The sequence below is a fragment of the Furipterus horrens genome, unplaced genomic scaffold (assembly GCF_987537825.1).
Source record: "Furipterus horrens unplaced genomic scaffold, mFurHor1.1.pri manual_scaffold_11, whole genome shotgun sequence".
Lineage (NCBI taxonomy): Eukaryota > Metazoa > Chordata > Mammalia > Chiroptera > Furipteridae > Furipterus > Furipterus horrens.
In genome coordinates this window covers 45,555,165-45,576,111 of record NW_028327181.1, presented here as the reverse complement: position 1 = coordinate 45,576,111, position 20,947 = coordinate 45,555,165, and the positions used below count along the sequence as shown (strand labels likewise).

Genomic DNA, 20,947 nt, shown 5'->3' with positions numbered 1-20,947 from the left:
GGTCTGCAGGCCCCGCAGCCTGCCCCAGGCCTCTGAGGCTGCAGCCATGAGGGTCACGGGAGGAGTCGGTACCCTGGCCTTTCAGGCCTTGCCCTGCCATCCTTGTCCCCCTCCCTCTTCCAGCTACTGCCCTTCCCTGTACCCTCCTCTCTGCTCCCGTTGCTGCCCCCTGCCTGTCTCTAAGGACCCCTCAGCCTGTGGGTCCTCTGCAGATGTATGTGCCCTGGCAGAGGCAGCAGGGGCAGGAGGGCCCCTTCCCTCGGTGGACGCAGGGAAGCTTAGCAAGCCTCCTGTTTCTCTAGCAGCACAAGTACCCTTCAACCTAGACTGCATGGAGAGGGAATGGGCTTTCACACCCTCTGGTCCGGTACTCCCCTTGGGACTCCTCTCAAAGATGAGGCTGTGGGACCGGTGAAACCCCCCAACATACAACAGAAGGGGCAAGATCTGGGCTGGGCTGGTGAATGTCCCTGTCCTTCGCATGTCTTTGCATGGCTGCTGGGACCTCCCCAGGCAGCTTACCGCTTGTCACATTTGAGGCGCAGAGACTCTTCGTGTCCCCTGGGTCCCCATTCTTCACCGGTGGCCGTCACTTACTCATGCTCTCCTTCTCATAATTGAGGGGTTCTGGACAAGGTGAGGGGCACAGAACAATGGCCCAGAGTCTAGAGACCAAGTCCCTGCCCGGGCTGGGTGCCAATTAACTTGACAGAAGCCTGTTCTCTCTCTGCACTCAAAAGCTTAAGCCCACATGGAAGCACCCAGAACATTCCTGCTTTAAAACTACTGGGGTGTGGAGTTGAACCCTGTGCTGGGGGACCCCTGCTGTCATCACTCCAGGGACAAAGGGGGTGCTTTATCTTAGCGTTCTGTGTGGGCCTTTGCTGCTGTCAGATGCAGAGTGAGTCCCCATGAGCAAGAGGGGTTCACATCAGCGAGGAGCCTGCAGCCTGGGGGTTTCCCATACACTCCAACAGCAGCCCGGAGCCATCGCTGCCACGACAGTGACCACTTAGGAGGGCCCCGTGCTACCCCAGGAGGAGGCTGGGCCCAGGCTCCCGTGGAGGAGGCAGCCGGGGCTGAGGAGGCGAGAGGTGGGGCTGGGAGCTGGCTGGGCTCTACGCGCCACTGTGCCCTCCTCTGTGTCATGGGTGGCAGTTTGGGGGCAGGCTCCTCAGTCTCTCCCCATTTTGGTATCCCCCATGTACACAGAAACCCCCTCTTCCCTGCCCTCAGGTGCCCATTGCCCTGACTCCCTTCTCATCACCCACCCCTCCCAAGGCCCTCCACTGTTCCGTTGTGCCTGTAAGCGGACCCTCCCTGTGCTGCCCTGACATGCAGGCCACCGTGGGGTGTTCCAGTCCCAGCCTGGAGCAGCTACGAAGCACCCCCTGGCTGCCCCGCAAGGGCTCCTTCCTGCATAGCCCTGGGTCCATCCCCCCCACCCCCATGCCCTTCCAGGCCCCTCATCTGCCTCCTTGGGACCAGCTAAGGCCTCCAGGCCTGATCTGTAACCTGTTGGGCCCTGCCTGGGCTCCATGAACTGAAGCCTAAGAGTGGGTCCCAAGTGACGTGCGTGGGGGCGTGTGCCTGGCTAGAGGGCCTGCAGCTTTGCTCCAGATCTTGGGAGTCCCATGTCTTGGGCATGCCCACGTGTGGGTGCAGCCACCGGATGGGGAAGCCTGCTTGTCATGGAGCCAGAGAGAATGACAGAGCCCAGGGCAGGCGTTTCAGGAGGAAGCCATCGTGTGCGCACGCTCACTGCGAGAGGCTAGCCCGAGGCGGCGGTGCCGACACACACACGCCCAGACACAGCCCCTCAGGCACCTGCAGCCCGTCCAGGGACACTCACACCCCTCTCGTGCAATCCAGTGCCAGCCAGCTCCGGCCGCGCGCTCACACGCACACCCACCTCGGGGCTCTGAGGGCCTGAGCACGTGCAGACACAGACGCCCAGGCCCGCGGCTGCTGCACCCACCCACCGGCCAGAGGTGGGGGCACAGTGGTGGTGACTCAGGAGCCAGCTCTTCATGGAAAAACAGCCACCGGCTCCTGGGAACCTGTCCTGGGAACACACCCATGCATGTACACACACACACACACACATGCACGCACCCACGCACCCACAGCCAGAGGCTCCCTCCCCACTGCCGGGGTGGGCATCTCTCCATTTTTCAGCAGTGTCTTCTCCCCACCCCCAGAGCTGGGGTCTGCCCAGTGGCCCTCATGCCAGCCTGGCCCCGGCTCTGTGAGGCAGAGGCCCCCGGCGCCCCTGCCGCTGGGCTGTGCTGGCGGCTGGCCTGGGCCCTGTGATTGACATAAGGTGTTCTGCCTGTGCCTTGGCCCCCTGCCCAGCTGCCCGCAGAGGGCTTGCCCTCTCCTCATTTCAGAGGTGGGGGAACTGAGACAGGAAGTGGGTAGAGGCTGCTTCAAGGACACCGGAGCGCACCTTCCCGCGTCCCCTGTGTCCTTGGAGACTAACAATCCCCTCAGAAGCTCATGCATCCTCTAGGTGGGGACCTTCAGGGTTATTTTCTCCAGAGACTCAGAGAGGGCAAGGGTGTTGGCCAGGACTATGCAGAAGTCCATGACACACACTGGCTGGACACTCACGCCGGAACTCTCCTGGTGGGGGCCCCGCGTATGCCTGAGGGTGGGTGCTGAGGGGAGTAGGTGGGAGGGAGGGGCAGGGCCAGGTTTGCATCCAGCCTCCCCTCTCCCCTCCCCCGTCCCCTCTTCTCCCTTGCTGGGTTTGTTTGGAGAATGACTCACAGGAATGCAGCAAAATCCTGATGGATAGGAAGGCAGGGCCTGGAAAGTACCAGCAGCCTCTCTAGGGTAGGGTGGCAGGGCTGGGCTGTGGGGCCAGGGGCTGGTGGCGTGGGGCCGTGTGCAGGTGGGGAGACGTTGCCCGCTGTGGAGCCCCTTTCAGCAGCATAAACATGTACACACGCGTGCAGACACGCACCACCCAAGGGCAGCAGCACCCCAGGGCCCGAGCCCCCCGCCTTCTTCTAGACGTGTCCCCACTGCAGGCCTTCCCCAGCTGTCACCGCGCCCCTTGCCCTGGCGCGCTGCAGGCGAGCAGCACGTGTGCGTGGGCCTCAGCGCGGCCCTCCCGGTGCGCCTGCTGCCCCTTCCCTCCGCTGGGCTCTCGGGGCGGGTGCTGTGCATTGCGTCCTTCGGCGAGGCTTGCCATGGGCCTGTGTGGCCAGGGTGAGCTCGGGGCTTCACTCGCCTTTCCTCTCCTTGCTCACAGAGGATGTGTTCGCGTAGGGGCGGTGAGGGGCGGCCTCTGGAAGGCGCGAAGCTGAAGCTGAGAGCAGGCGAAGGGCACAGAGGCTGCAAGGGGTGACAGGGAGCTCGGCAAGTCTTGGAAGGACAGGCAGGTGGGAGGTGAGGCTGGTCAGGCAGCGGGCGTCCGCAGGGGAGGGAAACTGTCCCCTGGGGGCCGCCTCTGGGGCATCTCTGAGGAACAACAAGACCTTCGCCTTCCAGGACCTCCCAGCCTCGTGCCTGTGGAGGGCGCACCTGGCGGAGGCGGCCCTGAACCCTGAGCCCGGACGCGGGTGCCCCCAGGCCCAGGCTCTCAGCGCCTCCTACGGTGGCCATGAAGGCAAGCAGCCTTGGATGACCAGAGCTGTGTTTTCAAGAGAAGCAGGAATTTGGATTTTTGTGTGACCTCTGCTGGTTCAATTAACAAAAGGCACAGTGTGGTTTAAACTGCACATGTCCACAGGCCGAGGGCCGCCGGTGCATAATGTCCGTTCTGTGAGCGCCTGGCTTTGCATCTGCTTCTTGGATGTTGTTTATATTATTGGAAACAGCGCAAATATTCACTGAGGTGGAACTCTGCGCTAGGTGCGAACAAGGCATTGAGTGACGGAGCCACCATGTGCGTGAGGAGAAGTCCGTGGACAGCTGGGTGATCGTGCTGTGCAGAAGGCGGGGCTGCAGGACGAGAGCGGTGGGGAAGGCCGAGCAGGCAGGCTGGAGAAGTGTGGTCCAGGCAGGAGGAGGTGTCCCAGGGGCAGGCCTGCACTGGCCATTTGAGGAGCACAGGGAGCTACGGGGAGAGCAGGGGGTTCTGAGGCCGCAGGGAGCGAGCAGGGCTCAGATTGCACAGGGGATTGGAGGCCCGGGTGTGAGTTTGGTTTTAACTCGTGAGTGAGGTGGGAGCCATGGAGTGTTCTGAGGGAGGGCAGGAGCGATGAGGCCTCACTTGGGGTTTGGTGGGGTTCCTCTGGCTGCTGCAAGGCTGAAGGGGCCAGGGGTGGGCCCAGGAAGGCTGGGAAGAGATGACTGCCCTCGCTGGGCCATGGAGGTGGGTAGAGGAGTGGTTGGCAGGGCCTCTGGTGTGGGGGAGGGTGGGCAGGACTGCTGACAGGTAGGGGCTTCTCTCGTGGGGGATGAAAATGTTCTGAAATTAGATGGTGGTGATAGTTGTACAATAGGGGGAAGATACCCAAACCACTTGAAAAGGGTGACTTGTATCTCAATAGAAAGATTTGGAGCACACCAGGACTTCTGAGCAAAGTTGGTGGGCAGAGAGAGGATGGGAGGAAATAACACCTGTCACAGGGGAGGGGGGACCTGAGTTCCCTTCCCTCTGTACTTTTGTATACTTTCCAACTTTAAAAATTGAATGCAGGTATTCCTCTCTAAAAAATAAATGCTTTGTGACCTGGGGGGAAGGTGGGCAGGGAACTGGTTGGAGGGGCTGCCTGTGAGCTCTGCCTGCTGGGCTTTCACGTGGCAGGTCTGCGCAGAGCACCTGCTCTGGCCCCCGGTGCTGGCCTCCTGCAGTTTCATCCCAGCTCATATGGCCTGGGCCAGGCGACAGAACAGGAGGTCCTCTCGAGCCTCCCCAGTGTAGTGTCTGAGTGCGTGACATTTCCATCCAAAGACCACCCCCTTCGGTTTGCACCCCTCCAGCCACCGGTCACTCACTGCCTCCCAAGGCAGCTTGCTCATTCCATTTCTGGGCAGCCGTGCCTGTTAGCCAGTCCTGCCTTATATGGAGGTGAAGCCTGTCTGCCTTTTGCTTCTACCCCTCCTCAGCTCCTGCTCTGAGCCCTAGTTTCTGGGTCTGTAGCCTGGGGCGCCCAGGCCCCTCCCTGCCCCAGCCCCGACTTGGCCCTTGGGAGGTTGTAAAGGGACTCAGGGACTAGTAGCCCAGAGCACGTGTTGGTAACCGTTAGGCATTGCGGACCAAGTGTGGGGTGGGCCTTGGCCCCCGCAACACAACCAAGTAGGGTTTCCAAACTAAACATTCAGACCATCACCGTGGAGCTGGAATTTGATACTTAGCCCAGAGGTGGGAACTCAGATCTCTCCATGGGCCGAGAGGGAGTAATAACCGTCAGACTGACGTTTATCGCGAGCTCACAATGTGACAGACCCCAGCGACTTCCACGTACCAGTTTCCATCGGTCCTCAACACCACCCAGGCCCTGCTGTTCTCCCGTTTCAAAGGAAAAACGCGAAGACTCAGACATGTAATGGGCGGTAGCACGCATGACCCTCTCGTCACACAGCTTGGAGTGGTGTGGGCTGCACACGGAAGCCGACCAACCAGCAAGCTCTCCCACAGGATGGATGGAAACAAGACTGGAAGGACATGCTAACCGTGGTTGGTTGGACTTGGCTTTGGCCCTGGCAGTTTGCCAAGTGAAGGATCCTCTTATCTGCTCTTATAGATGCCTCTTCTGGTCACAGACTGTGAGCTTTTTACTAAGTTTAGGGAGAGAGATATTCCATGGCTTAGAAGTCAGCTTTGCAGCCCATATCATGGTCCCTCCACCGCCTCCTCCCTGTGAGGTAAGCAGGAGCAGAAGCGTTAGCCTCCTTTACAGCTGTGGGAAATGGGCCCAGAGCGGGTGTGGAGCTGCCCAGGGACACACAGCCAGGATGCCACAGAGCTAGACTTGCACTGGGGGCCAGTGGCCGGCACTTTTCCTGGTTTAGGGAGCATGGGGAGAATGGGCACCAGGACTTCATGTTCCAGGTAGGTGGCTGAAGCCAGGAGCCTCCTTCCTTCCTCTGCCCACATGCGGGCCAGACCGCCCTGAGCTGGCCTAGGCCAAACAGAGACCAAGAGCAGCTCCGGGAGAAGCTCACGAGGCAGGGCTGGGGTTCAGGCTCGACCGAAGCCACTCAGGCCTTCTGCCTCTCTCTGCTGCTCTTTGAGCCCCCGTTTCCACGTCTCTGAAGTGGCCAAGGGGCACCCACCTCAAAGGACTTCCGGGAAGACCCAGAGGGAGTGCTCAGCAGAGTTAGCTCCATCTTTGTAAGCCACCCCCATGACCCGAGGTACAGTCACCCAGCTTCCACCAGGGAATTCTGGGATGAAGCCAAACCAGGAGGGAAAGTACAAGAACAAGAATCTCCCCTCCTCTCTTCTTCCCCTCCCCCAGCTCCCTCCTCTTCCCATCACTCCCCTCTCCGCCACCCACCCCACCCCACCCCGCCACACGTGGTAAAAATTCACACAGCACAGTGGATGGCCCTCCCACCCCAACTGTCCTCTTTGATCAGCAGTTTTCTTCTCTGTCCTTCAGGCCCAGACACTGGGTCTCCCTGAGCAGGGATGGAGCTGGCCAGCCCAGCCCAGGTCCAGGCAGCAGCTGAGCGGTCAGGGGGCTTCAGGGGCCCTCAGCTGTCTGGGGCTGAGGCCTGGGCGCCAGGAGAAGCCCTAGACTAGCTGGCATCCATGATACCGTCAGTGGAGGGAGAGCAGGGGCTGCGGGGCTCTGCGCTGAGCTGGGAAGGGCTGGAGGGGTCCTCTGAGGGGGACGCCCCTGTCCTGGGGAGCCTGGGATCGAAGAACAAAGGTGCGCAGAGGCAGGCGTGTGTGCAGGTGTGTGTGTACACGCTCACCCAGAGGGGCTGTGCACGGCCTGATGTGGGCGTCTGTGTCGCATTCACGTGTATGTGCGTGTCCCTCTTTACATGTGTGTGTCTCATCCTGTGAGCATGTGAACACAGGTGGCGTGCCTGTCCCGACAGCTCCTATCTGCTGTGCGAGGGGGGCTTCTCTGGAAAGCTGGGGGCTCCGCAGCAGCCCTGAGTCTGGGGGCGGGAGCCATGCTTGCCCTCCACCTCCCATTGCGTTCCCTTCCAGGCAAGCAGAGCAGGCCTCTGGGGCCCAGGGAGGGGCCCAAGGGTACCCCAGCCTCTCGGAAGGAGGGGGGGCCTGGGGTACCCCAGCCTCTCGGAAGGAGAGGAAGAGGAGAAGGGGTGTCATCATCCCTGCTCTCAGGCACCTGGGGACCCGCTGGGCCTGAGCTGGAGTGGCTGTGCGGCCCGTGAGAAGGAGCAGGGCGCGGGGACGGCCTGTGTGTGCCGTGCGCATGTCTTGCTGGGTGTCTGGCGGGCGTCCGTGTGCTGGTGCCTGTGCATCCCAGGCCAACTGGGTGTCTGTGTGTGTGCGGGCCATGGGCTGGGCCTGTGTGCCTGACGGCAGAGGCAGGTCTGTCCGACTCCGGCAGTGTCTGTGTCTGGCCCCGGCTCAGGGCAGGTGCCAGTGGCCTCAGGCTCCCCTCCATCGCCATGAGGCCCTGGGGCCGCCGTGTGGGCTGTGTGCGGGACTGATGCTGATGCTGATGCTGATTCAGGGGTGGGATGGCCCCGAGCTACCCACGTGGCCCCTGGCAGCCTGGTGGGATGCTTCCATGGGATGGTCACACAGGGCATCTCTGCCAGCATTGGGGTTCAGGTTCAGGCTGGGCCTGGGGTCAGAGGTCAAGCTAGAGCAGGGGCCAGATTTCCAGAGCATGTGGCTAGTCCATTCATGTCAGAGGGCAGGGATCAGTCAGTGGCTGGGGTCAGGGGTCTGCCTGTATGGGCACAGAGGACTAGGTAGGCCTCAGCCATACCACTGTCCTCAGCCTCTCGGTGGCTCCTGGGCCAAGAGTATGGATTCGAGCCCTGGACTCTACCTCAAAGGTCAGGACCCAGGCTAAGTAGGCCTGTGGGCCCCGCTGGGCGCCACGTTGGCACGTGGCTCTGTGAACTGCTTCTGTGGCTGGGACAGGATCCCAGCCAGGCCAGATACGCCTGACATAGGTGACCTTGGTCGTAGCCCAGAACAAAGCGCCTCTGGCCGGAGGAGACAGAGCAGAGGCGGCACGGCCCCAAATCCTGTGTCCCTCTGCTAGTGCTGCCCCTTCAAGTCTCTGGCTCCCTCCCCTCTCCTCACCCACTTCTTCCTCCTCGTCTGCTCCTTTTCTCTTCCATTTTCCTCTCATCTCTCATCCTCCTCCCTTCGCTCTCCCCTCTGTCCTTCCTCTCCGTTTCTCTGTCTGTCTTCCTTGCCAGCCGCCCAGCCCTTTCCTTTTTCCCATTCATTCCAGCCTCCCCTTCCCCGTCCCGCAGCTCCGCCTGCAGTACAGCCTCTGACCCAAGGCCTCGCCTCCTCCGAGCTCAGGGACACAAGCTCAGCGTCTTCCAGTCCACTCAGATGCTGAGAAAGACAGGTGAAAGCCAGCGGGGGCGGGCGGGGCCTTGCGGCTGCCCTGGCCTACACGGGGATGCTGCAGGGGAGGGGGCAGAGGTCACAGAGAGGTTGAGATGCCTCCTCTGGAACCCAGCCCAGAGAAGAGGGTCCATAGCGGGTGGGTCTGGTCTGTTGGAGTCTGAAGTTGTGTGACCTCCTCTGGTGGTCTCCTACAGTCTAGTAAAGGATGGACAGACAGACAGATGGCAGAGAAAGCCACAGACAGTAGAGATCAAAGGTTGTGCAGATCAAAGGCAAGCAGCAAAAGAAGTGGTCTCTGTCCCAGGCATTGGTGGGCAGAACCCAGCCCAGCCCTTGCAGGGCCAAGGGCCAGGCCCTAGCAGACTGGTGTGCCCCACGCCACCGCACAGGGCCAGAGAGGGGGGTGCCAAGTAGCTTCTTGTTCCTGAACTTTAGCCAGAAACTAAGTAGATGGATCCCAGATGTCCCTCTGACCTCTACTGCCGTCCCCTGGGTGGGGGAGCCGGGGACAAGACACACCACCTGTTTGAAAATGTTGTAAGAACTTAAGGGAATGTGGGTATTCGTAATCCCGATGCCTCACCACTACCCCCAGCTAAAACACCAAGCTCTTTGCTTTCAAAGGAAAACATTTTCTCAGGTGTTCAGTTCCTGGTCTCACGTGGCGGCGCAGCTCTCAGGAAGCGCCAGGCAGCAGTGGGTTTAGTGGGGAGGAGAAGGAACGGGCTGGAATGGCGTAGTAACCACGCCCGCGCACAAGGGCGGGGTTGTATGCTCTGTTCGCTGCTGTGCCCCTGGTGCCCCAGAAGAGGCCTCACAGCCGGCAGGTGCTCCATAAGCATAGCCCAAAGGAGAGATTCGTGGACTGGAGATTTGTGGAGCAGATGTGCTCAGTTGGTCGGGGGAGAGAAGGGAAGCAGGGCCCTTGGCCTCTGACTTGGCCCAACATGTTCCTAAAAAGGGGGAACTGAGGCTTGGAGTGGGAAAGGGACTCGGCAGGCCACCCAGGGATGACCCAGGCAGGGCACTGTTCCTGGCACATCCAGGAAAAACGAGGCCTCTTCAGCAGCTAAGCTAGCAGGTGGGCCCGAAGAGCATTAATCTGTCAGAGGGGGCAGGGTCGCTCCTTCCTGAGCGCTTGCCCTCCCCCCAGCCCTGGGAACCTGCCCCAGACCATCGACCATCAAACGACTGCCAACTGCTCATCACCGCAACTCCATCCGTCTAGTAGCTCAGACACTTGTGTCAGCTAAACCCGTTAGCCCTGCCTCCAAAATACATCCAGGATCAGGTCCCTTCTCAGCTCTCCATGGAACCCACCATGGCCAAAGCCCTGTCATTGCCTGCATGGCCTTGTGCAGAGGTCACCTCCAGGGCCTCCCCGCTCCTGCCCTGGCCCCACACCCGTTCTCTTTACAGCAGCCAGGAGGATACTGGGAGGGCTTCAGGAAAGTCATGTCCCTTCTGTGCTTAGGACACTGCAGAGATGCCTCATCTCACCCACTTTACAAAGATGTGGCCCCTTGTCACCGCTCTGCCCTTGTCTCTTCCCATTCACCCATTGCTGTCTCTGCTCCAGCCACACCAGCCTCTGCCATTCCTTGAAAGTTCCCACCCCGTTCCTGCCTCAGGTCCTTTGCACTTTTTGTTCCCTCTGTCTGCACAGCTTTCCCCCAAGACAGCTGCATGCATCACTACTTGAGTCTTTCAAGTCTGTTCTCAAAGGATTTCAAATATGAGTTCCAAGTCCCCAGTGTGAAAACAAAGCCCTCCCCCAGTTGCTTCCAGCCCCCTTCCCTGGATTTATTTATTTATCTTTTTACAGCACTGCCCCACCTGAGTGTAACATACTACATAATTTACTCATTCATTCCCTTTCTTGTCTGTATCACAGCTAGAAAGACTGGAAATTTTGTCTCATTCTTAGCTCTGAAGCCTCAACACTTAGAACAGTGCCTGGAGCACAGTTGGTGCTCAATAAATTATTTGTCCATCTAATGGGTGAATATTTTTTGCTGCACTAAGTTGTGACCTTGGGCAACTCAACTGTCTGGACCTCAGTGACCCAGTCTCTGAAATAGGGGCGGTGACTGATCTGAGGGAAAGACAGAAATTAGAAGCCCCTGGCTGACTACTCCATAAACATGTGTGAAGCAGATGTTAAACCTGCCTGGCCCCACTCTGACCCCAGGTCTTCATGTTTGCCGATTAGGTGCCTGATGGTTCGTCTTCTCCTTGGAGAGCCACAGAACCCCAAGGCAAGGAGCGCTTGAGCTGGAACACAGCTTCTGGGTCTCAGTGGCACCTGCCTGGCCTGCTGGGTGGAATCCAGGTCCTTCTTTTCTGCCCCCTGTGCCCACCTGGGTGGCTGCTGGGTGGCCGCTGTCCCTGGTGGCCTGTCAGCCTAACATCTGGCAGCCCTTCGCCTGCATTCCCCAAGTCCATGCCTGGGGTCCCCACCCTAGCTCCTGTTTATCGTTTAACCTGGACACAGACTTTGCAGGAAAGCAGCTACTCAGATGGTGCTCGGCAAACAAAGGGCAGCGTGTCCAGGCCCAGGCTCTTCTAAACACAGCCACCCCTCACCAGGGAAGAGCGGGCCCTCTGAGACCTGCGGACATCCCCACCCAGGCCTGCAGAGCTCTCCCACCAGTCAAGCAAGGGCGGGGGAGCCCCTCTCCCCACACAGCCTGCGCTAGGGCTCTTGTGGTGGGTGGTGGCGTCCGACCCCTGGCCTGCCCGGCAACATCCCTGCTGGCTATTCCCTCGGCAATTACGGAGAAGCTACTGTTCACTGGTGCTGCCACATGGTCTCACAGAACCCTGCCTGCAGAGTCTGATAGAACAAAGGTTTAGGGGCCATGCAGACCTAAGTTTGAACCTTGACATTGTCACTTTATTCATGCACTTGCTAAATGCATATTAAGCACCTGCTCTGTACCAGGCAGAGGTGAGAAAACTCTAGAAACTTATAGTCAGGTAGGATCGGATTGTCTTGCTGTGTGTTCTTGACATGCTCTTTGACGGCTCTGAGCCTGGGTTTCTCCTCTCAGAGGTAGGCAGGTCCCTGCTCAGGGGCCTCTCCTTATGACCCTCCAAGAAAACACTTATAGAAGGGCCCCAGTCAGGTAGGGGTGTCCGTCCCCCTTTGGCAGGTGTGAGCCTGGTCCCTCTACCAGACTGCCACCAGGAACAATGCAGGGCCCTGAAACAGATGAAGGGCTCTGCTCTCCTTCAGGGTGAGTCATCCCACCACCACGTCACTCCTTCACACCCGTAGGACATGGGCCCAGAACCCAGACTCTGTGAAGGGTACTCACTGAGTGACCTCTGCTGAGTCACGTGACCTGTCCTTGCCCCTGGTGTTCTCCATCCCCACCCGCCCATATTGTTCTTTATATTGGGTCAAAGAAGAGATAGCCCAGGCTGGGTCATGTTCACGGAGGAGGGCTGGGGTCAGCCCCATTCATTCATTCATTCATTCATTCAACAAACACTTACTGAATGTGTGCCAGGCTCCGTTGCAGGTATAGAGGATATACCAGTGAGCAAACAGACAACAAATACAAAGTACACAAATAAGTAAATTATGTGGTATGTTAAAAGCTAGGGAAGAGCATTCCAGGCAGAGGGACCAGAAAGTACAAAGGCCCTGAAATGAGAGTATGCCTGTAAATTCAAGGGACAGTGGTAAGGGGGGGCAGGAGTGAGTTCAGAGAGGCAGTAGGGCCTGCTTGTGTGGGATCTTATCAACACCTGTATAGACTTTTTTCTTCTTCTGATGACTCTGAAACCAGAGGGATGGGAGCCTGTCCCTGCGTCGCCGCCCCCCCCCCCAACCAGGAGAAGGGGGCAAACGCTGCCATCCTTGACCTGTGGGTGTCTACATGGAGGAGGAGGCTGAGTCAGGATGTGACAGGGACAGTCTGAGGGTCAGGCAGCACTGTGACGGGTTATGGGTCAGTTTATGGCTGGCTTGGTGGTCCCCAGGAGGGATTTGGGCTTTTCAGCCTAATGGTGCATGCAGTGGGCCTCTCCTGGCTCACCCAGCAGGTTTAGGACTAAGGGCCCCCGGTTTCCAGGCCAGACGAAGCAGTCTGCGTGTTACAGATGGGGAGCTCAGAGAGGAGCAAGGCGGCCCAGGACCTGCGGGCTGGGAGTGGGTGCTTGCAGTCAGCCCCTTTGTTTCTGCTGCATCCTTAACAGGTGAGCCAGGGCTCAGTCAACCCAGAGGGCTGTTCTGGGTCCATTTCTGGGAGAGAGGCCTTTGTCCCTGGGCGACCACACTCAGGAGCCTAGATGCTCCAGGCCTGGCAGTAAAACATTGATTCCTTGGCAGAGGGGACGGCTTGTGCAAGGAAACAGCAATGCTCTGGGCATTTGGATTGATTAGGTCTGAGATGGAGCTCAGGATTCTGTTTTTAGTTTCCCAGCTGACACTGTTTGGGATTGACTGTTCAGGCCACTGGAGTACTAGTGGCCTCTGTGCCCCCAGCCCCTGCATAACCCTCAACCAAGAACCTGGAGGCACAATAATCCTTTCATAAAACCCTTTTTTGCTTCCCCCACCTGCAGCCCAGAGGGTTCTGGACTGAGGGAGACACTGAAGTTTTGGGGAGGAGATGTGCTGCCTGTCACCAGGCCTCAATGAGGCCAGGGAAGTGGCGGGGAGAAGCACCCCTCACAGTGTATGGAGACGTTAGTAGGGGCAGGGTGGGATTAGGAGATGAGGAGAGGGTATTGGCCGATCGCTGAACCGCAAAACCTGCGCTCCTCCCCTCTTACCAGAACAGTGAGGGGTCTGAATGGGGAAGGGAGGTGAGGGTTGAGGAAAGAGAGAGCTGGGTCTGACAAGTCTGTGTGGTCCGTGGCTCAATAATCGATAATGATGATCGATAATAGAGTAGACCGACGACAGGTCCGACACGTGTCTGGAGAGATGGGCGGGTGGATGAATGAATGAGAGGCTGCATGGGCGGCGAGCAGCCCTAGCAAGGCGCTGGCCAGCCCAGCGCTCAATCACAGCCCCTTGGCGCTGCGCCGCACGGAATGTTAAGAACCCGCACTACCGTGTCTGCCTGGGCGCAGGATTCCATGCCCCGGGGCTCAGGAGCTGCTGCCTGCCGGCGGCAGCGCTGGGACTGAGGCAAGGAGGGGCCGCGCCAGTGGTGCTGGGCTCCAAGCGCCAGTCTTTGCGCGCTGACTGGGCCACCCCTCCGCCGCGGGGGAACCTGGAAGTCCGGTCCACCTTGAAGTCCCCGGCCTGCTCTTCTTTGTCTCGGCCTAATCCTCCGCTGTTTCCTGACCATGACCTGCCTCTTCAGGCAACCCTCGCTGCTCCCTTCCGGGCTTCTCCTGGATCTTCCGAGGGTCGGTTCCCGCTGCCCCCAGCCCTTAGGCGGCTTCCCTGGCCCGGCGGGGTTTTCCAAACCCAGTGCCTCTAGGACCGTGGGGTTCACAAGTGCCAGGATCTCCAAGCTGCGTCTCCAGTGCGGACAGAGGGGGCGCAGGATGAAATCTCCCTCCTACTCCGCCTTCTCCCTTCCGCCCCTCCTCCGCCACTGCTCGGCGCTTTCTGCTCTGACCCCATCGCAGCCTGTTCGCGTCTTAAGCGGCTCTCCTGAGGTGGTGGGATCCCTGACACCACTCGGACCCCTTCCTCCCCACCTCGGTTGCCAGGCCTCAGACCCGCACGCAGAACACAGCCTCTCGCAGGATCGCCCGCAGACATACACCAGAGCCTCTCGCCAACCCACAGCCCTGCACAGGCGCACTGCCCTCTCTATGCACAGCCCCATGACCCCAACAACCGCAATCCCGCTCGCAAACAAGCCCACACGTATACACAACACCCCTCAGACACACTCGGGCCCACGCAGACACAACCCCACACGCAAACCTCACACAGACACAGCCCCGCACAGGCGCAGTCCCACCCACACAGTCACACCCTCCCCCATAAACAATCGCATACAAACATGACCCACGCAGGCACCGCATCACTCAGTCCCTCCGAGACCCAGAGACACATTCACAGCTTGCAGCCATTCACAGCTCACAGCTAGACCCTTACACCCCGTGACATTCACACGTAGGGCAGACCAGAAATATACAGCCTCATTGATACACACGGACCTAAACGCGCAGCCAAGAGCTCACCCACCGGCTCGTAAGTCACTGGAAAAATATTAAAGCGTTCCCTCCCTCCCTTTTAATCTCTGACAAGCTTGCTTGCGCGCGCTCACAAACGGAGACCCTCACCCCCCACCCCCAGTCCCTGATCGAGCCTCCTAGCCCGTGACCCGGAGCCCCCATCCCTTGAGCTTTGGGAGCGTCTCCCGGGAAGCAACCCCCGCCCCCCACCCCGCGCCTCCTTCCTCCCTGTTCCTCCTTTTCGTCCCCTCCCTCTCGTCTGGGGCTCGAGCTGCACGCAGCCAAGCCCCCTCGTCGCGCGCCCCTCCCCGCGCGAACGCGCGCGCCCCCCTCGCCTGCATCGCGCCTTCCGAGTGGATGCGGCCACAGGGCGGTCTCTAATTACCTCCTGTCCCCCAGCGACCCGTGAATAATGGCTACTGAGGGCGCTCCCAGGGGCTGCTAAGAAGGAAACGCGGGGCGAGAGAGGCGCGGCGCGCGCGGGAGCGCGAGCGAGAAAGGAGCGAGCCCGTGAGCGGCGCGGAGAGAAAGGAATCGTGCGAGCGCTCACATTTTTTTCTCCCAAGGATCTCATCTGGCCGCCGTGTTCTGGAAGGAGCGAGGGGGAGAGCAGGCGCGAGGAGGAGAAAGACCGCCTGGGGAAAGGGAGACGGCAAGACGCGCAGCGCCGGCGCTTGGGAGACCCAGGAGGAGCCCGCAGGTATTGTTGGCGGCAGAGCTTTGTGTCTTTGGGGAGCCGTTCTGGGGTTCGAGGGCTCCCGCATATCCCCGGCCGCTGCGGCGCTCAGACCTGCTTCAAACCTGGGGCTGCCGGCCGGAGTCCCAGCCGACACCCCTCCCGCGCACGCCGCAATCTTGGCTGCAGTTGCAGATTTGCCTGTTTGGGGGTTTTCCATGCCGGTTAAGGGAATTGGTCTCAGGAGAAGGAATTTCTTTCTTTCTTTCTTTCTTTCTTTCTTTCTTTCTTTCTTTCTTTCTTTCTTTCTTTCTTTTTTTTTTTGGACGCAGTTTGGTTGTGCTGGGGATTCCCTCCTCCTTCCTTCATGGTCTCGGCGACAGTGGTACTGCCGGAACGCAAGGGGACGAGATGGAGGGGCTGGTTGCCTCGGATGGGGAGGTGAGGGACGCCGAAAGAAGGAGTTTTACTCAAGTTCTCAGTCTGCGCCCTGGAATAGGTCAGGCCGGCGAGGGCCGTCTGTACGCCCTGTCCTGCTTTCGGCAACCGGTGGGAAACTTCCCGAGAGCGCAGCCTCCCGGGGAACTTGGCACCCCTACCGCCTCCGGGTGCTTCCTCCGTCCGCCGCCAGAGCTTAAGGTCGTGCTCTCCCACCCCCGCGTTCCTCCCACCCCCAGCGGCTTCCGGATCTGTACCGAGCTGGAGCAGCAGCTTCCAACACTTCCCCTGGAGACCCCTCCCCACTCCTCGCGCCAGCGCCTGCTGGATCTCATGCAGAGTGGCCGGGCTGACAATGAAATCTTGAGTTTCTGCTGGTGGGGGGGGGCGGGGGGGCGGCTAGTGGTAGCTTGATCTCTACTGGGGCTACTGACCCCGCGCGGCGGCGGGGGGCGTGGGGGGGGGGAAGCGTGCTTGTTTGGGTTAGAGACCTTGACGTGGATGGTGCGGGGCGGGGGGTGGGGGTGGGCAAGATGTGACTGTGACGGTGATACCCGAGGAAGGCCAGAGGCCTGGGATGTCCGCCGGGGTGGTGGATTCTAGCCCCTCTTGGCCTTGGTGATTGGCTGGTGACTTCAGGATCATTGGAGGGCCCCCCCAACCTCAGCCTCCTCCCTCCAACTCTGCCTCCTCCCCTCTCGTACAATGCGGGCTTCAGAGGCAATCCCGCGGGTGATGTGTGTGTGACGAAGTGTTTGTCTCTGGTGATCCACAGCAGATGCTGCTCTGGTGACCCGCTGGTTCGAACACCTCGTCCCCTCCCTCAGGGGCTGGGGGGAGGGTAGCGGTGGGATCTGTCACTTCCACCCGGGCCATGGGAAGGGCATGCTAGCCCAGAGAAATGTGGGGGATCGCTATCCTGAGGGGGCTCAACTCAAAGTGGGGACCGCGAGGTCAGAGGCTTCTTAGCGTTCAAAGCTCCCAGGTCCTTTTGCTCCTGTGGGTGTGTGTGGAAGGGGTGAAGGCCTAGTTGGAACAGGAGTGGATTGCCAGACTCCAGCTGACGGGCTGGCCAGGGACCCCAAGCTGGACACTCAGGCAGGTGAAGGAAATTCTCCCTACTTAAATAGACGGTTCCTGTAGGGGGTGGAGAGGCACCTTAGAGGGTGCTGGCCAACAGTTTCCAGGCCATTCCGTGGCTTGGTCCAGGAACAGAAGGAGTTGACCTTCCCCAGGTGTCTGTCGGCCCCCGCAGGCAGGAGCACAGCTGGAGCCCTTGCCTCGCTAACAGTGAGGGGTGCTGGCAGACTCCCTGGCCTCGCTCCCTCCACAGCGGCTGCAGTGGAACAGGGCCTGGTGGGGTGGTGCCTGGGTCAGGGGCCTCAGGGGAGACTGAGGTCAGAGCTCAGGGAGAGGGTGTGCAGTTAGGTAGCAGCCCTGTGGCCCGGAGCCTTGGAGAGGGGGTTACTTGCCAGGGGCACAGGAACTGGAGGGGTAATTGCCCTGGGGACAGGGGGCCCTCCGTCTGCACTTGCTCCGTTTGCCACCTCCATCGTCCCCACCCATAGCTGGAGGCTTGTGGTTAAGGGTGGGTTTCTGACCCTTAGGCTAGACGATGGGACCCTGGGTGCTACAGGCAGGCCTGGGGTCAGGGCCTCGGGCAGGATTACTTTCCCCTCCCTCCGAGGAGAAAGGGCCCATATGGCACAAGCCCCTTGCTGTGTAGTTGTTTGAGGGGCTGTCTCGCCTCTCCCCCACGCTCGCGCCTGCATTTCCGTTTCCTGCAGGTGAGAGCCGTCCCTGCAGATCTCAGAGCCCTGAGGCCAGGCACAGGACTGCTAGCCCTGGAGCCCTCCTCGGCTCTGGCTGCACAGACACCTGGGTGAATGAATCAGTGATGAATGAATGAATAAATGAATGAAAGAGGAAGGTTTCTCAATCGGAGGCATTTAGTTGTTGTTTTTTTTTTCTTTAAAGAAAAAGACTTTTGATATATATATTTAAAAACACGGTTTGTAGACAATGTGAAAACTAAAAGGAAGCAAAGGTTACTGAGTGCGCTGTGACCACGCTCCTGTTTTGGTGCCGTCCTTTGCAGTCTTTGTGGACTTGGTGGTTGGTTTGTTTTCCGAAGGCAAAGGCTTTGTCGTCATTCGCTGTGTTCAGATGTCTATCCGTGCTGTTCTCTCCTTTGGCGACGCTAACGGGAGCCTTTTCCTGTTTTGTAACCAGCTCTCCGTAAACACCATGTCTTCAGGCTCTCCCAGTCTGGTGGGCGCCCCGTTATTTACTTAATGTCCCCCTTTTGTTCAGCATCGGGCATGCTTCTGATGAATGAGGTACTGGACCTATTTTGTGTAGAAAGCTTTTTTTATGTTTAAGATGATTTCCTGAAAATGATTCTGCTGATGCCAAAGGCTCCGACACGCCTGCAGTAGAAGAAATGGGTTCCTCAATTTTCCCAGAGAAGGGCATATTATTCTCTTTTCCTGCAGTACAGTCTAGAACCTTCTACCAGAACCAAATAGAGCCTTGGCAATGAATCACCTGCCTGACCCTCCTCCTTTGACAGAGGAGGAGACGAAGCCCAGAGAAGGGAAGGGAGTCCCAAGGTCACACAGCTGCTGCTGGATGCTGCAGCAGCCGGGAATGGGTCACTGACCTGCCATTTTGGTTTCTGCATCCTGGAAGAGTCCCTATGGCGCCTTCAGCCCGGCCTCACCCATTTCACAGATGGCAGCACTGAGACACCACGTGAGGCGAAGCACCCAGGTGCCCACCTGCTGCAGAGCCACACGGGCCCGAAGCCCTCCTGCGTCACACCCGCTGGCCATGTCCTTGGGGCCTGGGGTCACCTAAGTTACCAGCCTGCCATTGGCCAGACGTTTGATCCCTGTTCACCCCCCCCCCCCAACCGGCCCTTCCTTTTCACCATCCCATTTTCCGGAAGGAAAAGCCAAGAGTCCAAGGCAGGTGCATGGAAAGGAGGGGACTGCAGAGGTCAGAGGCCCCAGGGTAGGCCGCACCCTGTGCCCCGGCCTCCTTGTCCGGAGAGTAAACTCTGGGTCCAGGGGCTGGGGACCGTTGTTGGCACAGATACCAACCTTGGGGGCGTGGGGGAGGTCCAGCTCCATCTTAAACTCCCCCTCTGATCTCAGATTGACCTCAGGAGGCTCCCCAGGGAGGAGGGGTAAGAGAGGAAGAGACAAGGAGAAAAGAATGGGAGGGGAGACCATGGGAGGAAAAAGGAAGGGGTTAGAGAAGAGGGAGGGGGAAAACCTATATGATTTTGTGAACCAGTGTCACCCCGATAAATTTATTAAGGGAAGGCAAAGAAAAGAGGAAGGGGAGGTCAGAAAGGAAGAAAATGGGGGAAGGAAAGACCTATATCAAATGAAGAAAGAGAGAAATCCCTCCCCCCAGCCTCATTAGGCACCCAGAGGAGAAGCTGGGGGACACCACTCCCAGTGTGGGTGTTGGGGATGGCCAGGAAAGGTTAGACATCCCGAGGCTCTGCCAGGGCTGAGTGGTGTAGCTGTTTGGGGTGGGCAGAGGGGCCTGGGACTCAAGGATCCAGACCAGGCGCCAGCCAGGTGACAGGGAGGCAAGATGTTGGTGGCTTCTCTGTTCATGGATTCTCCAGTGGGACAGGTAGCAGGGCCCCTCCACTTGGGGGGTGGGCTGGGGACCAGGTGTTTGTAGAGGTGAGGTTATTGTGGCTCTGACTTCCCACTGTAGGGAAGGGACCTTCTGTTTGTCTCCTTGCCAGGAGGCCCATTGGCCACAGAGCTCAGAGCAGCCCTCCTGTGAGGCAGGGGAGAGGGTGTGGGCATTTCTGCGGTGGGCCTCTGTGCTTGGACCTGTCCCCATGGGCGTGTGCACGTCCGTGTGTGCCTGCGTGTTTGTGTCTGTGTCTGATCCTGTTTGTGTATTCTTGGGAGTTGGTGTGCCTGCCAACCTGGGCATGTGCGTACCCACATTGGTGTGCCTCTGATTCTGTTTGTATATTTCTTAAGGGGTCTGTGTGCCTTCCAGCTTCAGCACGTGTGCGTGCGTGCATGCCTGTGTGCGAGTCTGTGTGTCCCCGTCTGTGCCCTGTCTGTGAGTCTGGTCCCATGTGTGCGTTTCTGGAGAGCATGCCCCCAAGCCTTGGCACAGCGATGTGTGACCGTGTGAGACACACTTACCTCCTGATGGCCCCGAGAGGGATCCAGGCAACAAGCTTTCGTGCTGCCTTCAAGGTTGCAGCTGGGTGGGTGAGAGGGTTGGGGGCAGCCTTCAGCTTGGAGGGGTGGATGGAGGAAGGCAGGAGAAGACCTTAAAAGACCATCTTCCCTCTAGTCTCCAAGGAGATTAGCCTGTGAAATGATCTGCACATTAATTAAAAACGATTATATCCTGATTGAGCCATTCCTGCTCACATCCCCCAGTGAGGAAGAGGATGAGGCCGAGACCAGAGCATGAAAAACTGGGCAGGGTCCACCTGCAGGGCACAGCCAGCCGAGCCACAGCCCACAGACGGGAGTTCACCTTGGGGGGTGCTGAGTGACGAGGTGTTGGGGGTATGTGTGGAGGTTGATTGGAACTACTCCTTTGAATTGTAAAGATACTCCCTCCTGTAGGTGGTACTCTGAAGTCCCAGGAGCTCAATGGCCACCACCAGGCCCATGGATCCCCAACTCGTGCTGGCACCGAGCCTCATTGTTTACACAGATCTTGCCGGTCAGCGTTTGTGATTCTGGTTTTACAGAGAAGGGACATGCTTGAAGTCACAGAGCCAGAAGTTGGGGATCCCAGGCTGGACTCAGTCCTCTTCTAGCTCCCAGCTGTCCCCAGACTCACAATGAGTGGTCCTCCCTCTGCATGACCCCTGGGATGTTGAGGCTTCAAGGACAGCCCTATCACTGTCCCTGGCACCCCTGAGTGGTCCCTTTGGCAGGCCAAGCCGCACAGGGTGTAGGGCCATAACATCCACTCATATGGAGAGCCTGAGGACTCCCGGCGGGGCAGCTCTGGTCTGACTCATGTCCCCTGGGTTGGGCCTCGCCCACTCCTTCCGGCTGTCCCCCAAAAGGTGGCCGATGATTCTGCAGCAGACCAGCCACAGGTGCCCCGTGGGGCCCGCCAGCCACCACATACCCACACCCTTGTGTGTATGCCACCAAGATCTTCCTGGAAGAGATCTGGGCCTAGTCATGCGC

The 20,947-nt window shown here is 59.1% G+C and overlaps 1 protein-coding gene across 2 annotated transcripts in view; it reads left to right on the top strand.

Moving 5' to 3' along the window:
- Nucleotides 1-20,947, top strand: part of RAI1 (retinoic acid induced 1) — a 111,813-nt gene that overhangs the window by 22,338 nt on the left and 68,528 nt on the right. For both annotated transcript variants that reach the window (XM_090291504.1, XM_090291505.1), the window contains exon 2: nt 15,199-15,332. The gene's annotated coding sequence lies outside the window, so the exon portion shown is untranslated. The remainder of the gene's footprint in view (nt 1-15,198; nt 15,333-20,947) is intronic.